At 40.7% G+C, this 16,971-nt stretch overlaps 1 protein-coding gene across 6 annotated transcripts in view; it reads right to left on the bottom strand.

The window, feature by feature from the left end:
- Positions 1-16,971, bottom strand: part of FBXW11 (F-box and WD repeat domain containing 11) — a 102,879-nt gene that overhangs the window by 75,273 nt on the left and 10,635 nt on the right. For 2 of the 6 annotated variants that reach the window (XM_066611178.1, XM_066611156.1), the window contains exon 2: positions 13,258-13,337. The exons of the other annotated variants lie outside the window; for them this stretch is intronic. The gene's annotated coding sequence lies outside the window, so the exon portion shown is untranslated. The remainder of the gene's footprint in view (positions 1-13,257; positions 13,338-16,971) is intronic. 6 annotated transcript variants of the gene reach the window in all.

Genomic DNA, 16,971 nt, shown 5'->3' on the forward strand with positions numbered 1-16,971 from the left:
GCGGGATCATAAAGGGACATGAAGAGCCGCCCCTTACTAGGGTGGGCGGGATCATAAAGGGACATGAAGATCCCCCCCTTAAGACAAACCAGGACAATTAAAAAAATCGTTATGCGAAGCATAAGTCATAAAAATTCGTTATGCGAGTTGCCAAACTTCGCACACCGCTTTCGTTCTGCGGGTTTTTCGCTGCGCGGGGCATTCATTATGCGAGGTACCACTGTATAAAATTAAGCTGACACCATCAAGTCAGACCACTGGTTCAGTTTGCTCAGTATTATCAGAGCAATGGCAGCTCTCCAGCCCTGCAAACCAATATCCTGGAGTTGAAACAAAGACCTTCTATATACAAGCAGGTGTTCTATCATGACATGCCTTCCCCCAAAAATGAAAAGAGAAGGGATGAAAAGAGTGCAAGCCTTTAAACCTATTGCCTCCAAATATCATTGATGAACCATTCGCTGTTTATGTCAAATGAAAAATGTAGGTATTTTCATCCTAGATTAGAAGCTTGGGTAAAATATAAAGATCAAGGACAGCTTCCTCAACAAGCATCTGTTTAACTGTTACCTCTTTAGAGCAGCTTGTATCTCCCATGCTATGGGATATGCTGCCCTCAAAAGACCACAGGATCTCTGTACTCAGACATTTGTCTGATTCTCCCAGTTTTTAACCTCAGTTTCTTTAGGTTTCTAACCCTTTCTCTCTGCAGTGCAGAGAAGGAAGAACAGTTAAATTATTGCTCCATATATGTTAAAATTATGAAGGATTCATGTCACTGGTCCCTAAAAAGAACAAGTTTCTCCAATGGCAGATTAAATAATTATTTATAAAGTGCCATCAGTTTACATGGCATTTTACAGAATATAGAAACACACCCAAAATAGATCCTTGTCCAAAAAGTCTTTAAAATCTAAATTCTGAAATTGGGGAAGACAACAAAGGAAAGGGAGGGAAGGATAAGGATAATAAGAAATGGATGTGAACAGATACACTGTATGGATGTGCAGGGTGGCCAGAATATCCCTATGCAGGCTTAAATGGCTTCAAACCCAAATCTGCACAATTTAATGCATAAGGACTTTGTAGCCACTCTGTAAAATGCAGTTACATATGCTTAGGCTTAACTTCTGCAGGTGATATGCTTGAAGAATATTAAACCATAAGTTTCATGGAAAATGCGATTTTGAGGAAAGATCTGAAAAGACAGATGACAGCATCAGAGGAATTTTGGGATGGAATTCCAGTCATGGGGAAAGGGTAGCAATGGAAAATGAGCGAAGACATTTAAGAATTGGAGGAAGTTTTAGACAGTTGAGTACAAGCATCCTCTCTTATACATCATGTGAGCTTATATCTACTGAAAACTAGAAATTGGCAAAATGTGGAACCCGATTTTTTTTTTTTTTTTTTACAAATGTCCTGCTATCTTTTGGCTTCTTTACTCCTCACACTGTCCCTACCAGAGAGTCATCTCAGAAGGTCTCCAGCTCTCTCACCACATGTGCTCAAGATCTTTCTCTGCAAGCCAATATTTCCTCAGGTAATACATCAGGCAGCACCTTCCCATAGCATCCACAAGGAGTGGTGCTAATCCAAGACACCTCCAAGGCAGCTAGCCGCACTGAGAATTCTATGACCCCTTTAAGACCTTGACAATGATGGCACTTTCCCAGCACATGACACAGCCCAATAGAAGTGAATTCTGGTATGTGACTTCTGCTAGTCTACATTTCCTCCACAGGAATACTGGCAGGAGCTCCTCCTACCTCCCAAAAGCCCGTCCCTTCATTACACGCAGTACACAAGGGTCGAAAGAGCAGATAATTAAAAAGTAGATCATAAAAATGTTGGTGTGTGTGTGTGGGAGAGGCGCCTGTATGGAAATCTTGAACAAGTTAATGAAGTCTGATTTGTGATCACTGGTGATAAGAATGTATGCTTTTCTATATACCAGTGGTTCTCAAACTTTGAAGGCGCTTTACTCCCTCAGTAAGTCTTTGTGGGGGAAGGGCAAGGGCAGGGAAGCGATCCCCAGGATCGCGTCCATAAGGGGGCAGAGAGGGTGCTTTCACTTACTTGAGTCCCAGAGGGGTGCTGCTGGAGGTGCAGGAAGCCCAGCGCAGCCCTACACAGGGCTCCCCGAGGCTTGGAATCTTGAAACAGAGTGATTTCAATGCACCTCCTGCAAACAGGAAGTGCTTTGCATTTGCTCCGTTTCAAGATTTCAAGTCTGCGGAGGGTTGCACGGGGCTCCCTGCACCTCCAGCAGCCCTCACTGGGACTCAAGTAAGTGAAAGCACACACCCCCCCTTAGGGACGTGATCCTGGGAATAGCTTCCCTGCCTCACCTCTTCCCCTTAAAGGGATGGGGTAAGCATTACATGAACTGGTGGGTTACGACACACCAGATTGAGAACCACTGCTCTATACATTTACAGAGCACCAGTCAGTTAAATTAGGTTTCATCTGACTACTAATGAAATGGATCAACTTGTTCTCTTCAGCACCCTAACCTTTTCTGATCACCTTGAAAAGTACATAAAATTGCTGGACTGGTAATCCCATCTTTGAAAAGTTCTGAATCCCCATCATTACAGTCAGCTTGTTTTTGTTATTTCATACTAAGGAGGAAAACAGTTTTCCTTTCTGGCTTTGGCTGTTTAAATGCAGTAATTCAATACAGTTATATTTCTATTATATTTGTCATGCTACTTTCTACAAAGTTTAAACGTAGGAAAACTGCTTCTGAAATGTAATGCGCTAGAAAGTGATTTGCAATAATCAGATGTAACTGCAAGAGCATAACCAACAAAAATCCTATAATAAATCTGCCACTTTTTTCAAAATGACATCAAAAATGACTTCACTAAGATATGCATTATTTTTACAAGCAACTTTATGTTCAAGTATACTTTTATACTAAAACTTACAGTAAACAACTTGGCCAGTCTCTTAGCAATAGCATTGCACCAAATCAGAATTTTACAAAAGATAGAGGTTTTAGGATCCAAAAACATGCCTAATCATCTGCAAAGGGTTTGCACTAGCCCAGGAGAATGTTTTGACTCCACCCTTGAATAGCTGAACCCACCCACCTCCCACAACCACAGTAAGACTCACTGCATTAATCATCACCACAGCCAATAAGGGGCTGAGAGTACAGAGGATAAGAGAAAGAGGACAATATGCAACTTGGCAAAGAACTCCTTTAGCAAGGTTATACTCCTCCAAAGCTGTTGCTGCCTGAATGGACCCAAGGGCAGGTGGGAGAGGCTGCTTACACTTGTGTTCACTACTTACAAGCCTTCACTACTTATGATTTTGCACCACTCCAGCTATGCTACTGTTCCACCCCAACCATTTATTGCATTTAATCAAACTCTCAGCACGTTGTTTCTCCATGTATTTATTATATATATTTATGATTATTAAAATTATTTTTCCAGCCCAAAAATTGTGTCAGATATACGATGTGACCCTCATGTTGAAAAGTTTGGAGACTCCCCAATTTAGCCCATAAGAATTTTATATGGTTGCCTGCTGGCCCTACCAAATTTTGTTGTGCTAAGAGCAATTAAAATTGTAACAATTAGTTGCTTTGAGGTAAGGAAAAGTGGTATAAAAGCTTTTAAACAACAACAACAACAACAACTTTATTTTTACCCCGCCTTTCTCCCCGAAGGGACTCAAGGCAGCTTACAACAGATTAAAAACATAATTTAAAAACAAGTAAAAACATATTAACACATCATAAAAAACAGCAGTCAGAATAAAAAATAGGTAAAAAGAGCATAGAGCAGCAGCAAGTCATAAAAGAATCAGGCCTGTAAAAAATATTAAAAGATGTTAAAAAGATGTTAAAAAAGGCCGACAGTGACACCCAAAAGGGAAAAAAAATGAGTAGTAAAAATATTCTACAACATGTGACACCTCTCTTCTAAATTTTGCATGGAATATGCAAGTGTACATATTTGTAAGTAATAGTTGAGTACATTTGCTGCACAATTGTGAACTGCTACATTATGCCAACTTTACTATGGAGCCTAATCTCTTGCAAGGGGATTTATTTACTTATATCCCATCTTCTGCACTGGAGGCAGCTCATAATAATTCAAGAAAGAAACTTCAAAGAACTTTAGAAAACTAGCAGGAAAAAACCACACACACACACTTCATATAGCAGCCATAACTTAATTTGTGTAGCAAAATACATTTCTGAATCCTAGATTAAAGTCCAGATACAGAAGTTGGTCATCCTTGCCTAGAGGGCAAGAAAGCATACCACACCTGAAGTCAAGCATGACTAGAAGAAACTAAAGCCGACAGACTGTGTCATACGTCAAGAATATTCTCTTTGCCCCTTCTGCCACGCTGTCACAATTCTTAATTGCATTTTCATCTCTGACAGAGTGCAGAAGTTTTATTATGGTGCTGAGGTACCATTGTCCTCAGGTTACAAAGCAAACATGTCATTCTTCAAAGTGAGGGTGTCATTTTCTTTCAATATGGACAAGGATATTTAACATTCAAATAGCAGAAAGCTACAGCAAATAAAGTCAGACACAGAACAATCCCACTTCCCCTGTAACTCTTTAGCTTCTAGTCCACTTAAACTCGGTACACTTTTATACGATAGTACTAAATTTATTAATACTAAACTAACCTAGAAATTATACTGAGACCCAATCTATGAAGGCATAGGCCCATCATAGTCAATGGAGTTTACTCCCAGGTAAGTGAGGATAGGATTGCAGCTGGGCAGCCCAATCCTGAACTGCCCGGAGCTGCGGGACCCGGCGGCTCCACTGAGGGCTCCCGCCGGATCCAGCACCTCCCGCACTACTGCGGGAGGCTCCGAAGGAGAAGGGGACCTTTGTCCTCTTCCCCCAAGTAAGGGAAACAGTCCCACAATGGAACTACTCACTTTAGCGGTGACTGTTTGGTCATGCAGCCCTACCCGAGTGCCTTGGATCCTGCAGAGCTCGGCTCTGCTGACCCGCCTCTCCCCGACAAGCCTCCTCCATGCCCCCAGCGACGCCTCCCCCCTCCACAGAACGCCTCCCCCATGCCCCCAGCTCCCATTCCGCAGCCCGGCTGTCACGGAGACTGCTGAGCTGTGGAACCTGGGAGCCCGCCGCGCGCTGCCTCAGCGCTGGCTGGAGCTGAGCCAGCTCCAGCGGGAGCCCAGCGGTACGGCGCGTTTGCGACTGTGGTCCGTGCCACATAGGCACAGCATGGACCACAGGATCAGGCTCTAAGACCTCAGTTTCTGGAAGAACTTCTCCCATAAACCTCTCTTGTACTAATGAATGTTATCAGTTTAGCCAACATGTCTACAGCCTGCTCACTGAGAGAGAATACAGAAAAACATTGCCTATTTTTAGCCTGTGTACTTGTTTTTCAGGCTTGTGCTTTATTTTGTGTGGCTGAACAACAAATTCATCATTCCACCAGTTAAGTGTGTGTTGCGTGTTTAACCAAAACCATTTGCATTGCAATTCCCTATCAGACTATACAGTCACACTGCAGCATGTGCAGAAGATCCAATAAGGCTTCTATAAGCCCTATCTTCCTGCCTTCTCCTAAGGCAAGTGTAGGAAGCATAACATAGCAGGGGGGAAAGGGACATTTGTGCGCTACTTATATCCCAATGCCTTGCATGTTTGTTTATTTTGTTGGAGCATGAGTACCTAGCCGGAAACAAGCATACACAAAACATGAATTCCACCAATAGCCCACTGCACTTGAAAACAAGTTTCTCTTGAGCTATATCAGAATCATCTGCACACAGGGGATGTACCTGCAATGCAAGGGAACTGTGCCCTTAATCTTATAAGCAAAACATTTATGAAAATACTATAGTGGGTATTCCAAACAAGTAACTTTAGCAATCACATGAACTGGAAGACAAAATACTATACATCAACAATGTTTTGGCTTTATAAGGACTGAATGGAACCACAGTACAGTGTAAATATGGGATGTGAATGACATTCATTTCATAAGTAACAGGGCTAATTGAACTCATATGGTCTATTTCTGGAGTAATAGATTTGAAGAACTATTTCAACATCTGGAAGCCAGTAACACACTGGGAGTTATTTATTTGTTCAAAAAGCAACAGGTGCTCAACTTTCCTCTCAATACCAAAACCAAATTATTCATAGGGTACACAATTTCCACACAAAATATACCAAAACTATCTTAACACCGCTCCTGCTTCAATAGGATGCATGGGTGCATAATTCCAATACTCGCAGAATATTGTGCTTAAAACATTTCTATATCATAAAAATCCACAATCTCAAATAGGTTAATGATGGAGGATTTTTCTTCTAACAGACCAAACCAGCCACCAGCAGCCAAAACTTCTGCAAATATATTATTTGCTTTTTCCTTAAGTACTTAGGAATGAAAGAAACTTTTCAGAAATCAGGCTACAGTTGCTATTGCAACTACATCACTGAAAAAAAATTCCAGACCAAAAGTCTATTTTAAGAATATTCCAAGATTTGTCTTTAGTCACTTGGACGTTAAGTGGTGTCTTTAGAAGAAATCACTCAGCATTCCCAAAATACAGTTGACATTCAAGGTCACTTTGCTTGATTTTCATTTCAGGAATACAGGCATGCCCCCTTATCTGTTGGGGTTCCATTCTGGAACCTCCTGTGGATAACTGAAACCACAGGTACGGATGATCGCCGACCCCGCAGTCCAGGGGGGTCACCACCTCCTCCAGAGGCAACAGGAGCATAGCAGTCACTCTAGGTCAGGCCCCTCAATGCTTTATAAAGCTTTAAAACTGAAGCTTTTGGTTTCTCTGTGAAACCAAAAGTCACATTATTTAAGCCTCAGAGTTCAGTCTGAGCTTGGCAGAGGCCGGGAACAGACGTCCTTGGCCTCTGCTGAGCTCAGAGACCCCTTCAGAGGCAAGGGGAGCAGAGCCCTCCCCCACCTCTGGAGGAGGGTATGTGCACCCTGCGGGGGCCTGGAACCAATCCATGGATAAGTGAATCAGTGGATATAGGATCCATTGATATGGGGGCCCCTGTATTCAATCATCTCTCTTAGCACCCCAATGTCCTCACCCCATACCCAATCAGGAAGGGCTTCACCATCAGCCATTCTATATGAACAAAATACAAAGCAAGGTAAACAATAATGCAGTTCCCAACATTTGTACACATTTGGTCCCTGTTGCATACATGCAACATTGGGCAGAAATGGCTTAATTTGCTACCTTTAAACATACTGCTACATAACAATGAATGGACTTTTTCCATTTGTCACACATTCTCTGAAGTCAGGCTTCCTGGGTTCTCTAAGGACCAAACAGAACAAGAAAGCAGCAGATCATTTTGCTTAAACTACGCCTAGACCAATCACATATAAATTGAAGGGCAGCCAAATTTTAAGGTAAGAGGGGCACTGGAGAGGGAAACAGAACTGAATACTCCCTGCACATCTGCTGCTTGTCTCCCCATAGTTTCTCCCTGAGAAGCTCTTTGTCCTCTGGTACTGGCAATGAGTAACTGAGAGAAAAAGAGAGAAACTGAACAACTGCAGAAAAATAATCCATGAGCAGGTGGAATGTTGAGTATACATAGGCACACACCACCTTTATATCCCATTTGCTTTAAAAGTCAGGCTTCTATTTATCCACTTGATTTATACATGGTTGGGACAGACCCAGGTCTAAGCAAAATGGTTCTGGCACTATCTTATCTACTTTGGTCAGAGCCATAAGCATATTCTTTCAATAGTCACTGTAATATCTAATATCAAGAGGGATGCAGCCAGGCAATCTGACAGATATGAACTCAAAGGCTCTACATTCTCTACTCATCCCCCCATCCCTGACTGCATCGTGAAGACCTTAAAAGTAGTCTCTGATGCTTACTTTGGCTTTGATGTTTTACAGTAAGAACGAAAAGAAATTGTGCTCAACACAATTTGACATAATTTGACACATCTGACATAATAAATTGTCAGGGAATTTCCATTGCTCATACCTATATTTCATTTCATTTGGGCACTGGGCGGTACAGCGACTTATGCTCAAAGCAGTTCATTCTTTCTCTGATAGTGTAAACATTTGCATCTACTACTAAAAATTAAATTGCAGATAGACTATGGGCTCTAGAAAGTCACAACTGCTTGATCCACATATACACACTCATGGATTTTAATTGAGTTTAATTTCAGATTCAAGTGATTTGGGCAGAGAGGCCAGCACTCAGTTGAGGTAAGTAGAAACTGACCCCAGGCAATTAGGGGCCGGCTCCAATAATAAATAGTGACAATGAGCTTTTGAAAGGGCAAAAGTGCTTAAACATACATTTAACTTACAGCGGTTCTTAGAACACCCTTGTAAGGTAGGTCAGTATTATCCCCATATTGCAGATGGGGGAGGAAGAATGCTTTGCCTAAGGTCATCTAGTGACTTTGCAGGACTTCCCAATTTGTAACTCAAACTCTTAGCTCTTATGCAACACCAACAAAGTCAACGTCTTTCCGTGCTGTATACAGCAGTGTGTATTTCCTAAAGGCTGACTAAACAGATTACCATTGAGGAGGCTCTTTTCAAGAAAAATCACACATGTAGAAAGTACTATATACGCAGATGTACTGAATTTTGTTCAAAAAGCTCATAAACAATGTGATATGTCTGCTGCTCTATACAGGTTGAGACCAATTATTCACATGGGTTCCGTTCCAAGCACTCACTGGATTAAAAAAAACTGCACTATAGCAAATCAATTTTAAAAACAAAGTTTCTTTGCTCCAGTGATTGAAAAACAGCCTTGCTGACCTTTTGACTCTAAGATAAGAGTCATTAAGAAGACAATCCATCAGCACTTCACTCAGCCCCTCCCTTCACCAATGCAAAATGATCACCTTTCTTTCTTGTGCTGGGGGAAGGGAGGGGTCTGCATGAGAGAGAAGGATTGATAGATTGTTAGCCTGCTGCCCTCTCTTCCTCTCTCTCTTTAAGGAGGCTGTTGTTAAAGGACTGTTCAGTTTTTAAAACTGATTTTAAAGGGATGCATTTTTCCCCTTCTCCAGGGATCAGCACATTCTCATTTGCAGGGGCCATTCGTGTTGAGTCAAATCTGTGTATAAAAAATCAGTGTATAAATAGGCTGGACCTGTACTTGTACTTACTTACTGTAAGTACTTGCTTACACAAACTTACTGATTCTATTTATTTATATAAACATAAATACAAGAATATATAAGGCTTTATCCTAAAGTTATTCATCTGTTTGCAGAAGCAGCCTTGTGGACATAGAAGCGATACTGCAAGGCTACGGCATACAGAAATCCAAAAGAACTTCTGACTAGACTTTGCATGCATGAAACCCGTTCCACAGCACATCACTGGCAGGTGTAAAATTTTACTTTTGTTATGACACAATATCTTCAGCATGTGCTTGTGCAATCAATCACATGTGGAATCACCAAGTACTGCATTTCACTGCACAAAGTGCAAGAAAGCATTTTGTGATTATCTACATTTCACTCCCCTGATGCTTTAAAAATCAGCAGTAGCACTCACAGCATTCACAAATCCAGAATGCTGCCCAGGCCCATCACCTCTGCACAATTAAAATGAAGCGGCTGCTTAACGTGCTCTTTTAACAGTTTTGTCATAAGTACTGAACCTCCACATGTGATTTGAAAGGAATGAAGGAGGAATGAATGAAGGAGCTCCTTTGTTTGCGGGGTCCCTGCAAGCCAGAGGTCCTGCATTTCCATGTTTGAAAAAACTGTGCAAGGAGCAATGTAAAGAGGTGGGTGATCCACTTCCCTCAGCTTCTAACAGAAGGAAAGCGGATAAGTGCAGGCTGCGTCTTCAGCAGGCTGGAAAGAGGCGGTGGCAGCAGCAGACTTTGGTGTGGGGCACCCTCTCACCCCCCTACAATCTGCCGCAGATTCAACCCACATCACTCACCTCATCTAATGAGTGGGCCACCACTGCTTACAATAAAAAGAACCAGTCAACATCTTTTTTTTTTTTTAAAAAAAAAGATGCATGTTTAACTTCTTCACTAAGTAACAGATCCACAGGATGCAGAACAAAGAGTTGTGCTTGTAGAAAGATTTGTTGCCTTAAGACAGACTATGGACACTCTGGAAAAACTTGTAGGAATTTGCAAGCAGACGTTCCCAAGTTCAATCCCTGACATCTCAAGGTAGGGTCCACCCCATCTGTGCAGCTGCCAGCCACAGTATATAGATACTGAACCAATGGCCTCCATATAGCAGCTTCACATGTTCATTGAAAGTATACTTACTTATAGATTACAAAGCCTTCCCCACAAGTGAAGTATCCCTCTTCAGCCAATACTGGGTGTGTGCAGTATCTACTATTCACTCTACCCAAGACAAGTGCCCATCTGCAATCCTTAAATGAAGCATTTAGACACAGCTGTATCACAGTTGCTCTGATCCTCCTTCAGCTTCTGGCACTGTAATGCCAGTTTAGACTGAAAGAAGGGGATAAATATCACTGAACAGAGAATCCATCCAGTGTCCAGATAAGTTGCCATCCTGGTCAGTCAGCCAATTGCATCTGATTCCTGATACGCACAGTAACAGACAGAATAACATGCAACAATTATAAAAATAAAGTGTTGCATTATAAGTTCCTCCCATTCACACAAGGGAATCTGTGTACACAAAATGGATAGCACAAAGTTCCTGCACATAAAATCCAAATGGAATCCATTTGGATTTGTGCTTGGACAACATGTTACACAAGATGACACACACAAAAGTACCCCCAATGTTGTGCAATTTCTTCTGCAGGCAGTTGTGCAACTACACGTGGAACAAAGCAATATGCCATTTTATTTCCACATGTATTCCTTAAGACACAACCCAAAGTGCCCAACTGAGAAAAAATACAAGTGATGTACGTGAGCTACAGAAAATGTCATTAGCAGTGATATCTGGGAATCAGTATTTTGGTTTTCCTGACCCAGAAATTTAACAATATTCTAGACCAAACGACAGCCAAAAGTGATCCTGGAATAAATATTGATCACACAGAGCTTCCTTGCACCAAAAGTGGTCCAGATGGACTATTACTAATACACAATCTAGTGACTCACAGTCATATTAAAAAGTTGAGGCATGACAGGTATTCATAGTACATTTATAGCCCAAATCAACATGGTTTATGGGGTCTCGGAGCCTATAGGAAGCATGGACAGTAAGTGGCAACTTGGACAGACTGATTACTCAGGAAAGTAGCAATTTTATCCAGCAATAGATCCAGCTGATTCAATAAAATGTTTAGCTCCAAGAGCTACACTTGGCATGAAATAATTCCAGAAAATAGAATTGAAGAATAAGGAGGATGTCTTATCTTTTTGTTGTTCGAACACACATGTAACTGGGAAATACCTCCATCTTAATGCCTACCATTCTCTAAACAGGAAGAGGATGGCAATTCTTAATTTCTAAAATAAGAAGTGCTGGAGTCAAATCCCAACACAGTTTGTCTTCATTTTTAAAACTGGCTTCTAACACAACTCTTTTGAAATTTTGCCGTGTCTTTTGCAGAACAACCTCAAATGGCTTTCCCATATTCCACAAAAATAAGAAATTCCCCTTGCTTTCTCTGTGTGCTGCAAAGGTGTTTCAAAATCCCCAGGTGCCATCAGATGTTAAAATGCCAACATTGAACAGGGAAGTCTTCCAAACACACTGGTTTGGCATTAATATCAAGCCTTCAAGTGTCTGTGCACTCAATTTTCACCTTTGTCACAGAAATTACCTGCATTTTAAATGCATCACTGTTCATTAGTCTCAAACAGAAACTATTAAAGAATATTTTGTATAGAGCAGGGAAATTATTGTAAACTAGCAGGAATTCACAACTCACATTTATTGGAGTGGTGATCTAAAGATGTACACTATTTTAAAACTTTCAGGATAAAAATCCAAGCTTGTCCCAGAGGCAGCAGAATTACAGCACTGGACCCTAAGTCACGGCCCCCTCCAAAGGGTTGTAGGATGGAACATAAAGACCGTCACATGAAGGGTTAGAACTGGGAAATTATCTCCTCCCCTTGCAGGAATGAAAAGGCCTTCCATTCGCACAAAAGCAACTTGGGACCCAAGCCACAAATTTGTTTTATTGCACTGAAAACTAAGCAAATCTAAGCACAGAGCTTTGTAGATCTGTCCATACACACTTCAAATGAACACAGCCAAATATCAAAACATGGGCTGAGAGGGGAAGATGTGGCACAGAAATGGCAGGGCTGGGGAAAAAAAATTAAAGTAACTATATAAGCAAGTAAGCTAGTTAAAATGTTTGTGACCAACAATTTTGCATATTTGTTTGCAAGGTTGGATTAAAGAAAACCTCTATGTTACAAAAAAAAAATTCAACTTTATTGACTTCTGGTAAACAGGCAGATAACTCACTTTGCTCAATGCCACCAGATCAGTGGTTCTCAAACTTTTTAGAGGCCGCTGCCTGGCATATAAATACCAAAGGGTATGGTTATAATGGTGATTGGGCAGTAGTGTTCCCACCAAGTAGCAGCTTGTTTAGCCCTTGTCGCACATAGCCTCATCTGCCCTGTCAGTTTTCCGACCAAACAAAAATTGGGTCATAACCCACTGGTGGACAGTGGGTCCTGGACAGTTTGGGAATCACTGCACTAGATAATCATGTAGCACTCCAATTTTTTAATGCATTATTTTGCTAGCAAGATAAACTTTTGCATAGAACTTCCTTCTTTGCCTGTTGCTACCAGAAAATAAAAGCGAACACAACTAGCATCCACCACAGATCAAAATCTGTGGCTTTAAAGTTGGTCAAAAGTCTCTTATGAAAGCTACTGTTAGTTTGCGACCTACTCACAACTATAATGACCATCTCAAAAACCTTGCTCAGCTGGAAGTTAAATCTAGTCCCACACTACAAAACCTTAAATGGAAAAAATAAAACTGAAAAGAGTCTGATTTATGAATAGAACCACATACTTAAAAGTATTTTACTCAGAACCACCACCACCACAACCTTTCATTTCATTAGGAGATAAGTAATTTAAAAGTCTTATCCACGAGGAAAGGATTATGGGGAATTAAATGTACTAATTAATCTTTTTCTTGAATCAAAGTGGCCTGTTGCCATCTTTTAACTGTTAGTTGGGGGAGTTTTTATGCAGCAAAAAGGTTTTGGTTAACCAAACTACTCATTAGTAACACTACTTAGTACAGGGAATTTCTTACCTGAAATTCTGTTTCTGTGCTTCAGATCCACCAATCCAGAATGAATGGGGATTCGAATGGGCTTTCCTTTTCACACTTGTCTGTCAAAAGAGAGCAGCCAATCATCTTCAGCTTGGTGTATCTACTTCTTTTCTTGAACGAATTCCAATATGCACTCCTAATGCTGTCAGAAAGATAAGGAAACCTATATCGCTAGCAAGGTTCCAGTAGCCATTAAGTCAAGTGGGTCACCGGATTGGTGGATCTAAGACAAGAAACTAAATTAAAGACAAGAAATTGCACTTCCTCAAACCTGAGTCAACCAATCCAGAGAAAATGGTCTTTATTAGTCACTGATTATAGGCAGACACAAACGTTTATAGGCAGATAAATTACAAACAGCCATGACATTTCAAACACCAGTTGTCCTAGGGAAGGCATTATTCAATTTCTAGAAGATTAAAATGTACATGTTTCTCCTCAAAATATAACTGTACCAATAGACTGGCTGCTGCAAGGACCTGCAAACTATAGGCAGGATCCAAAGAACCACTTAAGGCATGCTCAAGGACTTTGGTGTGCTTTGTGAAATTTTTTGTTTTGATTTTACTTTTTTCTTTGAATGGCAGACACCCACACCAAAATTACAAACTGCTTCTGAAACTCCCCAGGAGGGAGAAACATTGTTGCTCAAGACATACAAGCCCAAAATTCCTTGGGCAAATGGAAGTAGTTGTTCTGTTCTCTGGACCACAGCCTACATACAGTTTGATCTCTTCCTAGTCACAATGTCAAGCAGATGTCTTGACATGTTCATATAAACCAGTAAAGTCTGAAATTTTATACTAAATTTCAATGATAGACCACAATGATTGCACTATCTGGAAATATAAACACAGAAGAAACCAAAGGCATATTCTAACCAAAGTGACCAGTGGCACTTTGGCACTGTCAGAAAGCATAGTAATGACAGCAGCATTCCTAGTGTGTTATACCAGCCACAAAGCCAATTCTGTTAAAACTAAGGAACATCATTAGATCCTGACTTAAACTGTACATAATGAGAAAGGTCTGCTACCTGCTCTCCTGACCTCTACTTTCCTTATTGCCAGTAAAATCATATAATGCTTTAATCTAAGCAAGAAAAAAATAAACAGCATCAAGACTATATTTCAATACAACCACTTTCATCGATTAATGACCCTCATTGCTATCTGTGCACTAAGAAGTCTATGAAGACTGTCAACTTTACCTCCCTCTAAAAATATTACAGAGAATATACAGTTCACTGAATGCTTGCTATTAATGTTGCCCAACAAGTCTAGACAGAAGAAGATCATTACTTGGCATGAAGCATACAGGGAACATCTCTGTAATTATGACACATCCATTTCATGAATGAAGGAAAAAGACTAAAGAACAGAAGGAAATAACTGCAGTTTATTCTGTGCACAGTGAACTAGTCATTTGACCATCACATAAGATTAGTCACCCACAGCATTTCTTGCATACCATGGGTCCCCTTGTTTACAATCTGGACCCACCTATCTAAACTGTGTAGAAGCCACTATTCGCTCCTCAATATTTTATTTACCTCAATATACACAGATTGTTTTATATGCTAATACTTTTGTTGTGATTCCACAGTGTATTTTACATAACAGTGGTCACTTACTGAACCACTCTCATCCTATACCCCTTAGACTCTGCCTTTTACAATTGTTTTTCTATCCTGTATATTCATGGGGGCATGTGCATCAACTGAGGATTTAACTTCATGTATCTGATGGTGGAACGTAGTAACAAGTTTATGCTGAAACCAGAGAGTTTTGGGTACAACAAGACTTTGTGTAGTCATTTTACATACTCCTTAGCAGTGGGGGGGTCACCCTTCTTTACTATTTATTCCGTTGTTATAGCATACAAAAATAAAAATGTCACAGGTCAACATCATGCAACTTGCGTTATAAAAAACAGATATAATAGATAAAACTAGCACACAAGACTCCATGGATACTGGGTAACAAAATGACGATGGTCACTAAATGGTACTATTACTGTAAAGCACTATTTGAAGTAGGATAAAATGTATTTCTTTTACACTCCAGTTTCCCACTAGTCTTCCTCTGATTAAGTCATGTTAAGTCAACAAGACACCCAATTCCACTCAAAAGAAGTATGAAAAATATAAGTGCACCTACCCATACATCTGCTAGGAGTTGAGAATGGGAAGAGCCTATGCTTTTCATCCATATTCTCATACTTCCCAGACACATGTAGGACATTCACATAAGCATACTACAGACAGCTGAGAATGAAATGTTAAGCATATAGAGTGATTAATTAACTTTACAGTGATGGCGCAACTGAAGTCTCCATATTTTACAAAACTATTAACTATTATACACTGGACAAATGACACAACAAGTAGTAATAATAACAGGATAAATGAAATGAGATATACTGTACATCCAAGCCTCCTGCAAGCTCTCCACAAACCTCAGCAAGGCAACACGTGAACAGCCTTCATAAGAAGCCAAGAATCACTTGCCAGATTAGACTAAAAGGTACATTTAGTCCAGCATCCTGTTTCCAACAGAAGCTAGCCAGATGCATCTAGGAACCTCACAGGTAGGGCATGAAGGCAACAGCCATCTCCAACTGTTGCCCCCAGCAACTGTTTAGGACCATACAGTTCAACCTTTGAAACTGAAACCTTTGAAACCTTTGAAACTGGTGTTACACAGTCACCAATACTAATGGCCACCAAACTTCTCAGTGAATTTGCCTGCTCCCTTCTGAAAGCTATCTAGACCAGGGGTGTCAAACTCATTTCACAGAGGGCCGAATATCATTCATGATGCCTGCTGATGGTCGAAAGTGATGTCATTAGGCAGGAAGTGATGTCATTAAACAGATCATGACCAAAAATAACCACTTTTTCTCACTTGCGAACTCATTAGCTGCAAATGACAGAAGAGAAAATATACATATCTTGATCATATTCAAGATATGGGACAGCTCAATTTTCAAGTGGGCTTCCTTTTCAGCAGTAAAACCTCAGCATGGCTCAGCAGCTCAGAGCCTGAGGGCCTGATAAAAAGCTTCTGTGGGCCGCATCCGGCCCCCGGGCCTTATGTCTGACACCCGATCCAGACCATTATCACATTTTGTGACAGTGAATTCCTTAAGTTATATGTTACGTGAAGCATCGCTTTCTTTTGAATGCCCTGAACCTGCTGCCAATCCGTTTCATTAGCTGACTCCCAAATTCTAAATTTGAAAGGAAGAAAGATACTATCCATTTTCTCCCTACCACACACCCCATAATTTTGAAATGTCTAGCATGTCATTTCCCGCCATGCTGGTCATCTTTTCTTTTCTAAACTAAAAAGCACCAAAACACTTTAGCCTTTCTTTAGAAAGAAGGTGCTCCAACCCCCTGAACATTTTGGTTGCTCTTTTCCTTACCTTATCCAGCTTTATGATATTCTTTTACCATGGGGCAACCAGAACTGTAATTCAAATGCTGCCATTCCATAGATTATAAACACACGATACTGGACATATTCTTTCACTTCCTATTATTCTCTGGCATGAAATATGTCTTAATATGGTCACACCTTCATTTGGCAATTTCATTCGGTTACCCATCACAACACCAACACATCACTTATTTTCCTCGTTTGGTCCAGGAAACTGCCCCATCACAACCTCAAACAAGTAGCTATAATA

The sequence above is a fragment of the Tiliqua scincoides genome, chromosome 1 (genome assembly GCF_035046505.1).
Source record: "Tiliqua scincoides isolate rTilSci1 chromosome 1, rTilSci1.hap2, whole genome shotgun sequence".
In the NCBI taxonomy this organism is placed as follows: Eukaryota; Metazoa; Chordata; class Lepidosauria; order Squamata; family Scincidae; genus Tiliqua; species Tiliqua scincoides.